The sequence below is a fragment of the Apium graveolens genome, chromosome 8 (assembly GCF_009905375.1).
Source record: "Apium graveolens cultivar Ventura chromosome 8, ASM990537v1, whole genome shotgun sequence".
In the NCBI taxonomy this organism is placed as follows: Eukaryota; Viridiplantae; Streptophyta; class Magnoliopsida; order Apiales; family Apiaceae; genus Apium; species Apium graveolens.
The window spans coordinates 5,371,274-5,388,654 of NC_133654.1; the positions used below are offsets into that span (position 1 = coordinate 5,371,274).

Below are 17,381 nucleotides of genomic sequence, written 5' to 3' on the forward strand. Positions count from 1 at the left end.
CATCTACAAGATCATCTTCAACAACTTACCATCTTTCCCCGATGACAGAAAACCACGCTCCTTGTCTATAGCCTTCGAAAGTAGCCTCACATACTCCGTCTCATCCTCGAGAGTTGAAAACCTAGGCCTCACACCACCCGCACTCGAAGAATCGGTGGTGCTGCTGCTTACTTGAGTTTGCTGTCTTTTTGGTGCCATTGAGATCGAAAGAGATTGAGAGAATGAAGGTTTATAAGTGAGATTGTGTGTTTGAGAGTTTGAGAAGTGATGGAAAAGTTTGTGTATAAGTGTGTGTATATATAGGAGATCGGGAGAGAATTAGTTTTGGAAAAGGAGTGGGAATTGATTATGGGAATAATAGGAATAATGGGTTTGATTTGGAGAGGGAAATTTGGGATGTGAAAGAGTAAAAATCGGGCGGGAATTGATTTTCTATTAAAAACCCCGATTTTTTCTTCAAAGACCGACTTAAATTTTTTTCTGAATCAGGGACCCGGCACGGGCACGCCCAGCTTCTGGAGTTTCTGCGCGGGCGCGCCTAGTTTCTGGACAAACAGCGCGGCCGCCCCGCTTCTCAGCGCGGGCGCGCCGTGCTACTGAAGTTGGTCCTGATTTTTATTGTTTTTCTAATTTTTTTATGTTTTCTCTTTTCTTTTTGCTTCCTCTACCTACTAATGTACAACATACTTGGGTTGCCTCCCAAGAAGCGCATGGTTTACGTCGTTAGCTTGACGTAGAATCTCGAGATCATGTTGACAATAAAACGGCACTAACCACCTCACAGGTTGTCATATCTCCATAGTAGTGCTTCAATCTCTGACCATTTACCTTGAATGCTTGGCTTAGATCATTCTCAAAAATCTCCATGGCTCCATGCGGAAACACAGTTTTGATTATGAAAGGCCCGGACCATCTCGACTTCAATTTTCCAGGAAAAAGACGGAGACGAGAGTTAAATAACAGAACTTGTTGTCCCGACACAAATGACTTGAGCACTAGGCCCCTATCATGCCACCTCTTGACTTTCTCCTAATACAATTTGTTGTTTTCATACGCTTAAAGCCGAAATTCACCGAGTTCATTCAATTGAAGCATTCTCTTCTTACCAGCTGCATCCAAATCAAGGTTCAACTTCTTCAAAGCCCAATACGCTTTATGCTTGAGCTCCACAGGCAAATGACACCCCTTACCATAAACCAACTGAAACAGCGACATTCCCAACGGAGTCTTGTATGCTGTTCTATATGCCCAAACAACTTCATTTAGCTTCAAAGACCAATCCTTCCTTGATGGACACACAACTTTCTCTAGAATACGCTTGATCTCTCTGTTAAATACCTTTGCTTGACAATTAGTCTGAGGATGGTAAGTTGTTGCAAGGCGATGATTCACATTATACCTCTGCATTATGGCAGTGAACTTACGATTGCAGGAATGCGATCCCTCGTCACTTATTATGACTCTTGGAGTCCCAAATCGTGTGAATATCTGCTTGTGCAGAAAATTAAGGACTACTTTTGCATCATTTGTTGGCAAAGCCTTGATTTCCACCCATTTCGACATATAATCGACCGCCAACAAGATATACTGATTATTGCAAGCTGAGACAAACGGCCCCATGAAGTCGATTCCCCAAACATCGAAGACTTCAACCTCGAAAAGCACATTAAGAGGCATCTCACCCCTCTTGGACATATTACCCACACGCTGGCATCGATCACACATCAAAACAAAGTGATGTGCATACTTAAACAATGTAGGCCAGAAGAATCCCACTTGATGGACACGAGTTGCTGTCTTCTCTCCACCATAGTGGCCTCCATAAATAGTTGAATGACAATCTCGCAAGATTCCCCCCGTTTCGCTGTACGGAATACATCTCCTGATGATTTGATCAGCTCCTTGCCTAAACAAATATGGTTCATCCCACATATACCACTTCACCTTATGAAGAAACTTCTTCCTTTGAGCGTAAGACAAGTCTGGAGGCATAACATTACTCACAAGGTAGTTCACAATATCTGCAAACCACGGTTCTTCCTCTTGCACTCCAAACAACTGCTCATCGGGAAAAGACTCATTTATCAATATTTTATCCTGTGAAGTTGCACTTGGATCTTCCAAACGCGAGAGATGATCAGCGACTTGATTCTCAGCACCTTTTCTGTCCTTGATCTCTAATTCCAACTCCTGAGGCAAAAGTCCTTCTTCAAGACAAGATATCGAATTACAGCATGATCAGTGAAAACTGTCACCTTCGTCCCAAGCAGATAAGATCGAAACTTCTCAAAACCGTAGACAATAGCCAAAAGTTCTTTCTCAGTAGTAGTATAATTCAGTTGAGCACCATTTAGGGTCTTACTAGCATAGTAGACCACATGAAATATGTTGTTCCTTCTCTACCCAAGAACTGCTCCAACTGCATAGTCATTTGCATCGCACACCATCTCAAAAGGTTCATTCCAATCAGGTGCAGTTATGACAAGTGCCGTTATTAAACTCTTCTTCAAGAACTCAAAAGCAGCTAGGAACTCGTCATCAAACTTGAACGGGACATCCTTCTCCAGAAGATTGCACAAAGTTTTAGAAATTTTTGAGAAGTCCTTGATGAACCGCCTGTAGAAGCCCGCATGGCCAAGAAAACTGCGAACTCCCTTAACAGAAATTGGTGGAGGAAGATTTTCAATGACCTCTACCTTAACTTTGTCCACCTCAAGACCCTTACTAGAGACCTTGTGACCAAGAATAACGCCCTGACTCACCATGAAGTGACATTTCTCCCAGTTGAGAACCAAATTGGTCTCAACACATCTTTTAAGAATGTCGCCAAGATTCTGTAAGCACTCATCAAAAGAATCGCCAAACACAGAGAAGTCGTCCATAAACACCTCCATATTCTGACCAATCATGTCAGAGAAGATAGCCATCATACATCTCTGAAAGGTGGCAGGTGCCCCACATAAACCAAAAGAAACCCTTCTAAAGGAAAAGGTACCAAATGGACAAGTGAAAGTAGTCTTCTCCTGATCTTCCGGAGCAATGCAAATTTGATTAAATCCCGAATAGCCATCTAGAAGACAGTAGTACTCATACCCAGCCAATCTGTCAAACATCTGATCAATAAACGGCAGAGGGAAGTGATCTTTTCTAGTGGCCTTATTCAGCTTCCTGTAATCCATGCAAACTCTCCACCCCGTGACTGTTCGAGTAGGAATGAGCTCATTCTTCTCATTAGCAACAACGGTGATACCTCCTTTCTTTGGTACACACTAAACTGGACTCACCCAAGAACTGTCAGAAATGGGATAGCTGATCCCTGCATCCAACCACTTAAGAATTTCCTTCTTCACAACTTCTTTCATGATAGGATTTAGCCTCCTTTGTTGCTCAACAATTGGCTTGTTACCTTCCTCTAGCAGAATTTTATGCATGCAATAAAAATGGTTGATTCCCTTAATATTCGCTATCGTCCACCCAATTGCCGATTTGAACTCACTCAGAATTCTTAAGAGTTTTTCCTCATCACTACCTGAAAGGTCAGATGCAATAATAACAGGTAAAGTAGATGCATCACCTAAAAAAGCATACCTTAAGTGTTCAGGCAATGGTTTAAGCTCGAGTGTAGGAGCTTCCTCAATAGATGGCTTGAGGCGCTTAGGAGATTTATTCAGCTCCTCCATTCCAAGAGATTTAAAAAGCATATCTATCTTCCTCTTCCAGGGAGAATCATTCAGATATTGCAATTGCTCATCACCTTCATCATCTTCGCTATCAAAATTCCCCATTAAGTCCTTTTCTAAGGCATCAGACCTTAGCAATTGATCAAGTTCTGAGGAAACCACAGAATCGACCAACTCCACCTTTAAGCACTCCTCATTTTCCGGCGGAAACTTCATAGCATTGAACACATTAAAAGTTACCTCCTGATCCAGCACTCGCATGGTGAGCTCACCCTTCTGCACATCAATCAAGGTTCGGCCAGTAGCTAAGAAAGGTCTTCCCAAGATTATGAGATTCTTCTTATCCTCCTCGAAATCAAGAATTACAAAATTAGCATGAAAGATGAGTTTATCCACCTTGACCAAAGCATCCTCAACAATGCCTCGCAGATATGTAATAGAACGATCAGCCAACTGCAAAGTCATATAAGTAGGTTTTGGATCAGGTAAGTCCAACTTCTTGAATATTGACAAAGGCATCAGATTGATGCTAGCTCCCAAGTCACATAAACATTTGTCAAAGGACACTTTTCCAGTGGTGCAAGGAATAGTGAAGCTTCCAGGATCTTTAAGTTTCGGAGGCAACTTCTGTTGCAGCACATCACTGCATTCCTTCGTGAGAGCGACTGTCTCTAAATCATCGAGCTTCACCTTCCGAAAGAGTATACCTTTCATGAACTTCGCATAACTAGGCATCTTTTCAAGAGTTTCAGCGAAATGTATGTTGATGTGAAGTTTCTTGAACACCTCCAGAAACTTCTCAAACTGCTTATTCAGCTTTTTCTTCTGCAACCTCTTAGGAAAGGGAGGTGGAGGATAGATCTGTTTCTCCCCTGTATTACCCTCAGGAGGAGTGTGTTCAACAGTAGTCTTCCTTGGTTCCACTTCTGCTTCCTTTTGCACATCTTCTTCAGCTACAGCTTCTTCATCCGAAACTTGAGAGTGTTCGGGATTTGCAACCTTCACGGACCTCAATATAATTGCCTTTACCTGCTCTTTAGCTTCCTTCTTTCCTGGTACTTCAGTGTCACTAGGAAGTGTACCAGGTTGATGATTCAGCAAAGCATTTGCAATTTGTCCAATTTGATTTTCCAAGGTCTTGATAGAAATCGCTTGGCTCTTGCATATGAGCCCCAACTCTTCCGATTCAGATTTTTCATTAGACTGTTACAGCTGGAGTTGTTGCCTTGGTGTATATTGCGGTTGTTGAAAACCAGGGGGATTGTAATGCTTGGCTGGATACTGCTGATAAGGGTGCAGAACCACATTCTGAGTGTTGCTCTAGCTAAAGTTAGGATGATTGCGGTTGTTAGGATGATAGGTGGCTGGTACAGGTTGCTGCGACCTCTGAAAGTTGCTCACGAACTGAGCTGATTCACTAGAAATGGCACACTGATCAGTCTCATGGGCACCAGCACAAAGCTCACAAACACTAGTGATTTGATTAACTCTATAATTAGCCAAAGAATCCACCTTCATCGTCAAAGCCTTAAGTTGAGCAGTTATAGCAGTAGCTGCGTCCAGCTCCAGAATTCCTGCTACCTTACCATAAAATAGTCGCTGAGTAGGATTCTGGTATTCATTAGCAGCCATCAATTTAATTAATTCATAAGCTTCATCGTAGCTTTTAGCCCACAAGGCTCCTCCTGATGCTGCATCAAGCATGGATCTAGAAGTAGCACCCAAACCATTGTAGAAACAGTTAATGATCATTCAGTCAGGAATCCCATGATGAGGACACTTCCTAAGCATCTCCTTATATCGATCCCAAGCCTCACATAAAGATTCTCCAGATTGTTGAGCAAATTGAGTAAGTGCGTTTCTGATTGCAGCACTCTTCGCCATAGGAAAGAATTTAGTTAGAAACTTTTGAGCTAGATCCTCCCATTTGGTGATAGACCCTAGTGGTAGAGAATGTAACCAGCACTTAGCTTTATCCCGCAGAGAGAATGGGAAAAGCCTCAACTTAATAGCATCTTCAGAAACTCCATTGAACTTGAAAGTGTTGCAGATCTCGATGAAATCTCTGATGTGCATGTTGGGGTCTTCTGTCGGAGAATCCCCAAACTGAACTGAGTTCTGTATCATTTGAATCATGCTCGACTTGATCTCAAAGGTATTAGCCGCGACGACTGGTCGAACAATGCTAGACTGAATATCATTGATCTTTGGTTGAGAGTAGTCCATCAAAGCCTTTGGATTCGCTTCTAGTTCTCCCATTGAAACAAGAGCTTCTTCTTATTTCTCAACTAAGATCTCTTCTTCAACTTTCTCTTCGACTATAACTTCTTCCTCAGCTAGATCTAGTGTTCTCTTACGAGACCGAGAACGCGTATGCATACACGCTCGCGTAGATTACCTGAAACACGACAAGGAATTAATTAAGTAACAATGTCCGAGTCACTGAACTTTAACGACCAATGATGACAAACACATAAACTAAAAATTAACACCACAGTCCCCGGCAGCGGCGCCAAAAACTTGTTAGGACGTTAACACGCTCTAATAATACACGCAAGTATACACGATCGCAAGTAATATAGAATAGATTCTAGTTCGTTCCCACATGGACTGGTTTAGGTTAACTTCAATCAATGTATCTATGCAACACAAGTATGGTTATTATCCAATGCTAAGACGAATAACAAATTGAGATTTTTTATACTACACATAACTAAGAGATTATACTAAGAACATAAACTAAGAGATTAAAGAGAGTTGAATAATATATGACACAGACATGGGATTCTAACTTCATTAAATACTTCATTCAATAGCCTTTTTGTTCTTAACCTTAGCATGTAATGGTGATGACACTAATCAGATAACACGAAACTGATAAATGCCAACTTTCGTTGTACGAATACCATACTACCAGACATCCACAAAAGAGATATAAGCTGAATAGACACCAATTATATTGAGACCCTATATGTCTATAGAATTTGACAACATAACGGTTTAATGCACAAGTTATCTATCGTGATTACATAGGGAAAGTAAGATGGTTAAAATTACCTACGAATCATGCATATCACATACATGAACCTATGCTAGCATGGCAAGTTCTAAACCCTTAAATTCACTTTCGCTTCATTAAAGATTAACACACTATCTTATAAGTTCACGACGCTCACATGACGAATAAGCACAACCAAAACTAGGCTATCATACAATCACCACACACTAAGACATCGAAACAAATTAACTAAAGAAATCCATAAATAAATCCGTTAGAACCCCAGGATAATGACTAGCCCATGATCGGACTTGTTAGGAAAATATGTGCATTAGTTTGATGATATGTTTAACAAAACACTTAAGTAGAAGTCTAGTGTTTGTAGCCTCAACGGATAAGACCATTTTGGCTATCCGTTGATGGTGTAGCTTTACTTAGAAATAAGTCTAGTGTTGTAGCACATTTCAGTCTCTGAATTTAAGATATTATTCTTAGAGGTTGAGGGAAATTATAAGTCATGTTGACTACTAGAGGATATGCAGATAGGAAGGCCAATTGTAAATATTTCATGCCTTGTAAATTTGTATAAATGAAGTGGTGTCAACGGATAACTTAAAGACCTTCAACGGATGAGAAACAAAGCTTCAACGGATGTCTCTAAAGCTTCAACGGATAACATCCTTCAACGGATGAGTGCATCAACGGATAGAGCTTCAACTGCTAACACATCAACGGATAAAGCCATCAACGGATGAAGGCTTCAACGGATGTTCTGTTAAATAGCAGTTGATAAGTGGTAGTTGTAACTGCAGACAGAGGCACATGGGTGAACAGAGACAACTGAGATGTGGCAGCCTAATTTCAGGAACATCAGAAAAAGCAGCCGTTCTACTCTAGTACAAAGAAGCAATAGTCTACAAAGTACTGAAGTGATATGGAGAAGAAACAAGTGGAGAACTTATTTTATTATTGTATTTTATCTTTGTCTTCACTTGTAAACTTGGTGATATATAAACCAAGTAGCAGCTAGTAATTAGATAAGAATTTTTTCCAGAGCTGTTTAGAAAAATCTTGAGAGAAAAATTATCTAGTTTGTACTAGGATGCAGCTGTGATCAAATTCTTAGATCACAGAATTTCTGAAATACCATCTCTGGTGGAACAACAATCCACCAGAAAAGTTTTTAAGGTCTGTTGTGTTCTTTTCATTAGTGTTTGAATATATATCTGTCTGTATTAGCTTAAAGCAATTCACACACTTGTTTATCTTGAACACTTAGCCTTTAAAACTACTCAAAACTTGAAAAAGTTTTGAGATTTACATTCAACCCCCCTTCTGTAAATCTCATTGTTAGTCCACTAGGAATAACAATTGGTATCTGAGCAAGCTCTTGACAAACAAAGAGTTTAAAGATCTTGGAAACTAACAAAGATGAGTAAGAAGGATATTGGAGTAAAAATCCCAGTTCTTGACAAAGACAGTTATCACCACTGGAAGGTGAAAATGCACCTTCATCAACTCTCCCAAGATGAAGGTTATGTAAACTGTATTGAGAATGGTCCTCACATTCCCCACAAAGTAGCCACAGTTGCTACGGCCACAATTGCTGTTGGTCAATCCATTCCAAAACCTAGAGCAGAATGGACAATGGAAGACACAGAAGAAGTCCACAAGGATAAGAAGGCTATGAACATATTGTTTAATGGTCTTGACAAGGATATGTTTGATAATGTGATAAATTGCTCAACTGCCAAAGAGGTTTGGGACACAGTTCAGCTGCTGTGTGAAGGTACAGAACAAGTAAAAGAGAACAAGATGCAGCTTCTCATTCAACAGTATGAATATTTTCATTTTGAAGAAAATGAATCTTTAAATGACACATTCAACAGATTCCAAAAGCTGTTGAATGGACTGAAGCTGTATGGTAGAGTGTACCAGGTGAAGGATTCAAATCTTAAATTCTTAAGATCCTTGCCAAAGGAATGGAAACCCATGACTGTCTCCTTGAGAAACTCTCAGGATTATAAGGACTTCACTCTTGAAAGATTATATGGAATCTTGAAGACTTATGAACTAGAGCTGGAACAGGATGAGGTATTGGAGAAGGGGAGAAAGAAAGGAGGTTCAGTTGCATTGGTAGCTGAAAATGAGAGAGAATGCAGACAAGAAACTGAGAGATCTACATCAAACTCCAAAGATGGTATAAGAAATCTGGAATCAAGCAAGGGTAAAGAGCAAGTTGCTGAGAATGAAGACAACTCCAGTCAAGATGACTCTGATAGTATTGATGAGCATCTTGCATTTCTGTCCAGGAGATTTGCAAAGATGAAATTTAGGAAAAACACTAGAGCCACTAAACCTCATAAGAACATGGTGGACAAATCTAAGTTCAAGTGTTACAATTGTGGTACAAGTGGACACTTTGCAAGTGAGTGCAGAAAGCCAACTTCTGAAAAGAAAAAATTTGACCAAGTAGATTACAAAAAGAAATATTTTGATCTGCTCAAGCAAAAGGAGAGGGCTTTCATAACTCAAGAAAAAGACTGGGCAGCTGATGGAGAAGAAGAGGATGAAGATGTGGAATATGTCAACTTGACTCTCATGGCTGATTCTGAGGAGAATGAAGTTAGTTCATCAAGCAACCAGGTAATTACTACTGATGTAACACAGCTTACTAAAGAAGAGTGCAATGATGCTTTTAATGATATGTCTACTGAATTGTATCATTTGCGTGTGTCTCTTAAATCTCTTGCTAAAGAAAATAGTAGGATTAAAGAGAACAATCTGTTTTTAAGTAATAGAAATGCTGTGTTAGAAGATAAGTTGATTGACCTAAAGAAAACTAAGCTGCATTGTATATCTGTTGAAAATGAACTAGCTGAATCTATTAAGAAAGTAGAAATACTTTCTAGTCAATTAGAGAGAGAGCAAGAGGTGATTAAAGCCTGGAAGACATCTAGGGATGTTAGTGCTCAAATTGCCAAGGTTCAAGGAATTGAATCATTCTATGAGACTGCCTAGGATAAAAACAAAAAGAAACTGGAATTAATTGATGGGCTGTCAACGGATGTGGAATCAATGGATGATGAAAGTTATCCGTTGAAGGAAGAAAAGGAGCATCCGTTGAAGGATCCTCAATTAAAACAGGCAGATGTTTCTAAAAGTGAAAATCTAAAGAAACTCAACAAAAAGTTTGGTTCAACTTCCAAGAACTTTGTCAAAGAAGAAGCAAGCACATCCAAAGATGTCAGTAAGGAGAATATAGGGCACATGACCTTAGAACAGTTAAAGAATAGGCTCAAAGTGGTTGAGGATAAAAAGGAAACTAAAAGGAAATCTAATAGAAATGGGAAGGTAGGGGTTAACAAACATAACAATTACACACCTGACAAGTATGCTCCTAGAAAAGTCTGTGTGCATTGTAGTAGTGTTAATCATCTATCTGCTAATTGCAAGTCTATTAAGAAAACTCCCATGCCTGTACCCTCTTCCATGCCTAACATGTATGTATCACCTCTACATGCTATGCCTACTATGTCTCAACAGAATCCTTATGCACATTTTGCAAACATGCCATATTTTAACAATCCTTATCTTACTGCATTTAGTATGCCTCAAATGCCATACAATATGCCTATGTGGAATAACATGTTCGCACAATCCATGCCTTATCATATTCCAAATGTGCCAAATGATTCTGTGACTAACCCTACACCTCAACCAACTACATCTAAGACCAAGGTTGACTCAAAGTTACCTAAGTCTAAAGATGCAGGAGGAATGAAGTCTAGGAGAAAGGCTAACAAGAATGGACCCAAGGAAACTTGGGTACCAAAATAAACTTGATTGATTTGGTGGTGTGCAGGGAAAAAGAAGAAATCTATGATACTTGGACAGTGGCTGTTCAAGACACATGACAGGAGATTTCACCCTGCTCACAGAGTTTAAGGAGAGAGCTGGCCCTAGAATAACCTTTGGAGATGACAGCAAAGGGTTTACTATGTGATATGGCTTGATTTCAACAAGGAATGTCATCATTGATGAAGTTGCATTAGTTGATGGTCTCAAGCATAACTTACTGAGCATCAGTCAACTATGTGATAGAGGGAATACAGTTTCCTTCAATTCTGAAGCCTGTGTTGTCACCAGTAAGAAAGACAACAAAGTGGTTCTAACTGGAGTTAGAAAAGGAAATGTGTACTTAGCTGACTTCAACTCTACAGATGCAGAATCTATTACTTGTCTCTTCAGCAAGGCAAGTCCAGTTGAAAGTTGGCTATGGCACAAGAAGCTATCCCATTTGAATTTCAAGACAATGAATGATCTAGTCAAAAAGGACTTAGTAAGAGGAATTCCTCTTGTTGAATTCTCAAGGGATGGTCTGTGTGATGCTTGTCAGAAAGGCAAACAAAGGAAAACATCATTCAAAAAGAAGCTTGAAACAATAATTGATGAACCATTACAGCTACTACATATGGATTTGTTTGGACCAGTCAATGTATTGTCAATTGCAAGAAAAAGATATTGCTTAGTGATTGTAGATGATTTCTCAAAGTTTTCATGGGTCTATTTTCTTGGATCAAAGGATGAAGCAAGTGAAATCATTATCAATCACATCAGGCAAATCAATAATCATCCTGACTTGAAGGTTAGGAATATCAGGAGTGACAATGGAACTGAGTTCAAGAATTTATCAATGAGGCTGTTCTGTGAAGAAAATGGAATCATGCATGAGTTCTCAGCCCCAAGAACACCTCAGCAAAATGGGGTAGTTGAAAGAAAGAACAGATCTTTAATTGAGGCTGCCAGAACAATGCTTGAAGAATCAAAGTTACCAACATATTTCTGGGCTGAAGCTGTTAATTGTGCCTGTTTCACTCAGAATATTTCTTTGATCAATCAAGCTAAAGGCATGACTCCTTATCAGTTGTTCAAGAGAAGAAAACCAACTCTAAACTTTCTTCATGTCTTTGGATGTAAATGTTTTATACTGAGGAATCAATCTGACCATAAAGGGAAGTTTGATGCAAAGGCTGATGAAGGGATATTTGTTGGTTATTCAGCTGGAAAATCTTATAGGGTCTACAATCTAAGAACCAACATTGTTATGGAATCTGTGCATGTTGTGTTTGATGATAAAAAGATTGATGGACTAACAGATGAGGGACATCATGAGAGACTCAAATTTGACAACATTGAGATATATTGTGATGATAGTGAAGAGGAGACTGATGGAGATGACACTTCAAAAAGGGATTCAAAATATGCCCTTGGATAATGCACAAAATACTGCATCCGTTGAAAGTCAGAATTCTGCATCCGTTGATAGTGGCAATGCAGTATCCGTTGAAAGACATAGTGCATCATCCGTTGAAGTACTAAATGAAGCATCCGTTGATCATAGTTTATCAACGGATAATCGAATTACATCATCAGTTGATAGAACTCCAAGTTCCCTGCAAAGGACCAACAACTCAGGGGGAGTTTTAACTAATCAACACTATGTCTCACATCATGACAATACTGAGACCACCTCATCTAGAGCATATCTTCCATCTCAAAGGAAATGGACCAAGAATCATCCCTTTGAACTGATCATTGGTGATGTATCATCTAAAGTGCAAACAAGAAGAGCTACTCAAGATGAATGTCTATATAGTAGTTTTCTATCTCAGGAGGAACCTAAGAAAGTGGAAGAAGCCTTATTGGATCCAGATTGGATATTAGCTATGCAGGAAGAGCTGAACCAATTTGAGAGAAACCAAGTTTGGAAGCTGGTACCCAAACCAAAGAACAAGAGTCCTATTGACACAAAGTGGGTATTCAGAAACAAGATGGATGAAAATGGCATTATCATAAGGAATAAAGCCAGATTGGTTGCTAAAGGCTATTCTCAGCAAGAGGGAATAGATTTTGATGAGACATATGCTCCTGTTGCAAGACTTGAAGCCATCAGAATTTTTCTAGCCTATGCAGCCCATGCCAATTTCAAAGTCTATCAAATGGATGTCAAGAGTGCATTTCTAAATGGGAAATTAGAGGAAGAAGTCTATGTAAGTCAACCTCCAGGATTTGAAGATCCAAATTTTCCAGACTATGTGTATTATCTGTTGAAAGCACTCTATGGACTGAAGCAAGCACCTAGAGCCTGGTATGAAACCTTATCAAAATTTCTTTTGGAGAATCACTTCACTAGAGGTACTGTTGATAAAACTCTCTTCTTTAGGGATGTTAATGGCTCTAGTATACTTGTTCAAATTTATGTAGATGACATAATATTTGGTTCTAAAGATAATAAACTTTGTAAAAAGTTTGCTAAGCTAATGCAAAGTAATTATGAAATGAGCCTTATGGGAGAACTAACCTATTTTCTTGGTTTACAAGTTAAACAAGTTAGTGATGGAATTTTCATTAGTCAAACTAAATATATTCATAATCTTTTAAAGAAGTTTGACTTAATGGAATGTTCATCTGCAAAAACTCCCATGGCCACTGCCACCAAACTTGAATTAAATAAGACTGAAAGGTCTGTGGACATTACAAGTTATAGAGGCATGGTTGGTTCACTTTTATATTTAACTGCTAGCAGACCAGATATAATGTTTGCTACATGTCTGTGTGCTAGATTTCAAGCTGATCCTAGGGAGTCTCACTTAATTGCTATCAAAAGGATTTTCAGATATCTCAAGGGTACACCAAATTTAGGTAATTGGTATCCTAGAGAATCTGGCTTTGATCTAATTGGTTATTCAGATGCAGACTATGCAGGTTGCAAAATAGACAGGAAAAGTACAACAGGCTCCTGCCAATTCCTGGGAAACAAGCTTGTATCATGGTTTAGCAAAAAGCAAAATTCAGTCTCTACTTCAACAGCTGAGGCTGAATACATTGCTGCTGGAAGTTGCTGCTCTCAAGTGTTATGGATGAGGAATCAACTCCTTGACTATGGACTTCATGTTGATAGAATTCCTATCTTTTGTGACAACACAAGTGCCATAGCCATAACAGAGAATCCTGTACAACACTCAAGAACCAAGCACATTGATATCAAGTACCACTTCATTAGGGAGCATGTCATGAATGGTACAGTGGAACTACATTTTGTTCCAAGTGAACAACAAATTGCAGACATATTTACCAAGCCACTTGATGAATCAACATTCATAAGATTAGTAAGTGAGCTAGGTATGCTTAATTACTCTTAAAATTCATGTCCTTATTGCAATTTGAATTGAAGCCTGAAAGGTATTAGCTACTAGAACAAATTTGATTTTTAACACAGATTATTCCATCAACGGATATTTCCTATCCGTTGAAAGTCAAAATTGTTCTGTCAACGGATGTTCATTATCCGTTGAAAGACATATACTTTTCTGGAATTTTTATCCGTCAACGGATAAAGCTGAAGTGATCTTCAACGGATGATAGTTTACCTTATCCGTTGAAATGTCACATCAGTCGATTCAGGTGTTTCACAGCCGTTGATTCTATTTTCTTAACCGTTGATACTCATACATACAGCTGTATGTATTTGTTTTAAAGGTAGTTATTAGAATACTTACATTTTATTCTTAAACGGCTGAAATTTACTTACATATATTTATTGTTTAATCTTTTATTTATGCTTTTTAATTTGAGAAAGTATACAAACCCTTCTGATTTTTCATTTTTACTTTACGCTTTCTTGAAATTTCAAAGCTTTTACCATTTTCTCTCTGCAAAACCTTCAAGTTATTCTCTGCGATTTCTACTCACAACAATGACACAAGTAGTAAAGATTATGTCTCAATCTGGGTTCATCTATGAGAAGAACAATTTCATAGCTTTGGTAGAAAAGAATGAAGCCCACTCAGATTATCACAAAATGATGGACTTCATCAAAAACTGTAAACTTAGTTATGCAATGCTGGAAGCCCCAACGATTTACTGTGAAGTAGTTGAGGAGATTTGGACAACTGCTGAGTTCAACTCCATAGATATGACTATCTCCTTCACTCTCAAAGGTAAAAATCACTGTGTTAACTGTGATGATTTACAAGCATGTTTTAAATTACCTGAGAACAATGCCATGACACCACACACTGATAATGATGTATCCAGCATGTTAGATTCCATAGGTTATTCTCTTAACTCTGCTAGTTTAGGGAGTATTAAAAGAAAAGGCCTTAGGAAAGAATGGAGTTTTCTTGGAGATGCCTTTATCAAGGTTTTCTCTGGGAAGATTAGTAATTTTGATGCCATAACTTCATCTCTTGTTAATATGCTCTATATGCTTGTTTCTGATAGGTATTTTAATTTTAGCAACTATGTAATGCTAGAATTGGGTACTAGATTAGGTAACAAAGCTAATAGACCCAATAACATCTATTATGCTAGATTCTTTATGTTATTGGCTAACCATGTTGCTGAAGGTTTGGTCATAACAAATGAGAATAATAAACTCAAGTGCTGGGCACAAGAGAAAAGAGTTCTTGCAGATTTAGTGAGAATGGATCTCAACAGCAGTGTGCCATTGGTGTATCTACCAATCATGAATGCACCTCAGGTAAGTGAGGTAACTGCTTCTACAACTCCTACTTCTTCCAACCCCTCTATTTCTTTATCTTCTAGTGTGGCCATGGAATCTGTGACAATGCCCCAACAGATTCCTACCAAGGTCACCAAAACTAAACTTTCAAAATCAAAGACAAAGAAAACCACCTCTGTTGTTTCTCAAAAGACAATAGTTGCAACACCTACCATTAACCCTGAGGGGAGTGAACAGGGTGTGAGTGGTGAGGGGAGGGGTGAACATCAAAGAAACCCCCAGGATAAGGAAGGAGAGATAAGTGCTTCCCAAGCTAGCCAAGCCACAGTTTCTCAAAAAGCTGTGGTGGTTGAAAAGGTATCTAGCACATCCCTAGTTGCATCCTCCCAAAAGGATGTAACTATTGAAAATAGTTCCCAACCAGGAACACAGAACAAACGAGGGAGGGACACTGAAGCCAAACACTCACCAACAAAAGCTTTTATTAGAAGAAAGAGGGCTAGAACCCAATCTTCACACAGGGTGCACACACTGCACAGATACATCCATCTGTATCTATGCCTTCTCAAACTCAGTTTGATGTGGCTCCAGCAAATGTGGAGTCACAGCCCCATTCTCTCACAATAAATACACATCAATTACCACACACTTCATCACCATCTCTGGATGTGGATATGTTATTCCCATCAATTCCTGATTCTCCCTCTTTACAACTCAGGGAGGAGCCCCACTCAAATACAGGTTATCATCATCTTTTAGATGATTTGTTGGATCACCCGCAAATTCTTTCAGATGTAATTGAAGGATCTGTGTCACCTAATCTCAAATCAATCCACACAGATTCAACAGCTATATCACTTTCAATTTCTACTTCTTTTCCTTCTTCAACGGATATCACTCATCCGTTGACAAGTGGTTGTTCTTCAACGGATAAGCTTAACAGCAGTTATCCGTTGATACTATCAGTTTCACCTTCAACGGATACTCCATATCCGTTGATAGTCTCTACACACTCAACTGAAACAGTTCCAAGTGTAGAAGACATGATTACTGTACAATCACTTCTAGGAATGAGGGAAGGGAGTGATAATTTGAGTGAGATGCTGGGTTGCTCCCAGGCAAAAGGAGAGATTGAGAGCTCAAATATGCATGCTATTTCTTCCAGCATGGCAAAAGTAAGTGAGAGGAGTACCACCTTAGTAGGTGAAGGTGAGGGAGTGAGTTGTGTGAGCCAGGGGGAGCCCCTGATGCAAGAAAATAGAGAAAATGAGAGAAAGGCAGGTACAGCAGATATAAGGGTGGAACCGGCCATTGCAAGTGAGTCAATGATTGTGGATGATGCTGAAAAGGAAAGACAATTTCAGCAACATTACAAAGCTGTAATTGATAACATTTCCTTGGATGCTGACCCTTTTACTCATCCTGTGCCAGCCTATCAATTGTTGGCTGCTCAGGGCAATGAGGAGGCAGAAAATACACTACATCTAGTACATACAACAGAATCTCTTCAAAGAGATAAAGCTGCTATTAACAAGATGCCTTCTACAGCTGGTGAGTCATCTGAGGAATTTGGAGTAAATTCTGATGATGATGACTCTGTTTCTTCTGATGGAAGCATGAACTTAGGGGGAGATGAAGGCCCTAGTTCAATTCCAAATCTACCTGAATGGGCCTTGACAAAGGAGTCTACACCAGGGCAATTCAATGTCTCCTTAGTCAAACAAATCAGTACTATTCAACAGGCCATTCAGAAAACTTCTCATGCTGGTACCAAGGCTATCCTTACAGCTCACCTGGACTCACTGCATCTCATGAAGTTGCAGCAAGTAAGACAGAATCTGAGTGTGGATGAACTCAGAAAGGATATTGCTGACTTGAAATCCTACAATTCTGAAAAATTGGATTCAGTCATGCCCTATGGTACAATGCAGGACTTTGTGTTGAGATTGAAAAAGGAATCAGATACTGAAAAGAGACTGGCCAAGTTGGAAGACAGAGTTCAAGGTATTGAAGATTCTGTGGCCACCATTCTTCACAATCAACAATCTCAAACAAGTCTACTTATGCAGCTGGCAAAAGCACAGGGCTTGACCCCTCTCCTTGATGATAACAAAAAGGGGGAGAGTAAAAAGGAAGGGGAAGGAGAGCCATCTACAAAAATCCAAATATCTAAAGT

General features: G+C 39.3%; 1 non-coding gene across 1 annotated transcript; it reads left to right on the top strand.

The window, feature by feature from the left end:
• Nucleotides 1-5,442: 5,442 nt before the first annotated feature.
• On the top strand, nt 5,443-5,549 carry LOC141682316 (small nucleolar RNA R71). Its single transcript, XR_012559717.1, has one exon. It is a non-coding gene; the product is annotated as a small nucleolar RNA R71 (small nucleolar RNA).
• Nucleotides 5,550-17,381: the final 11,832 nt, after the last annotated feature.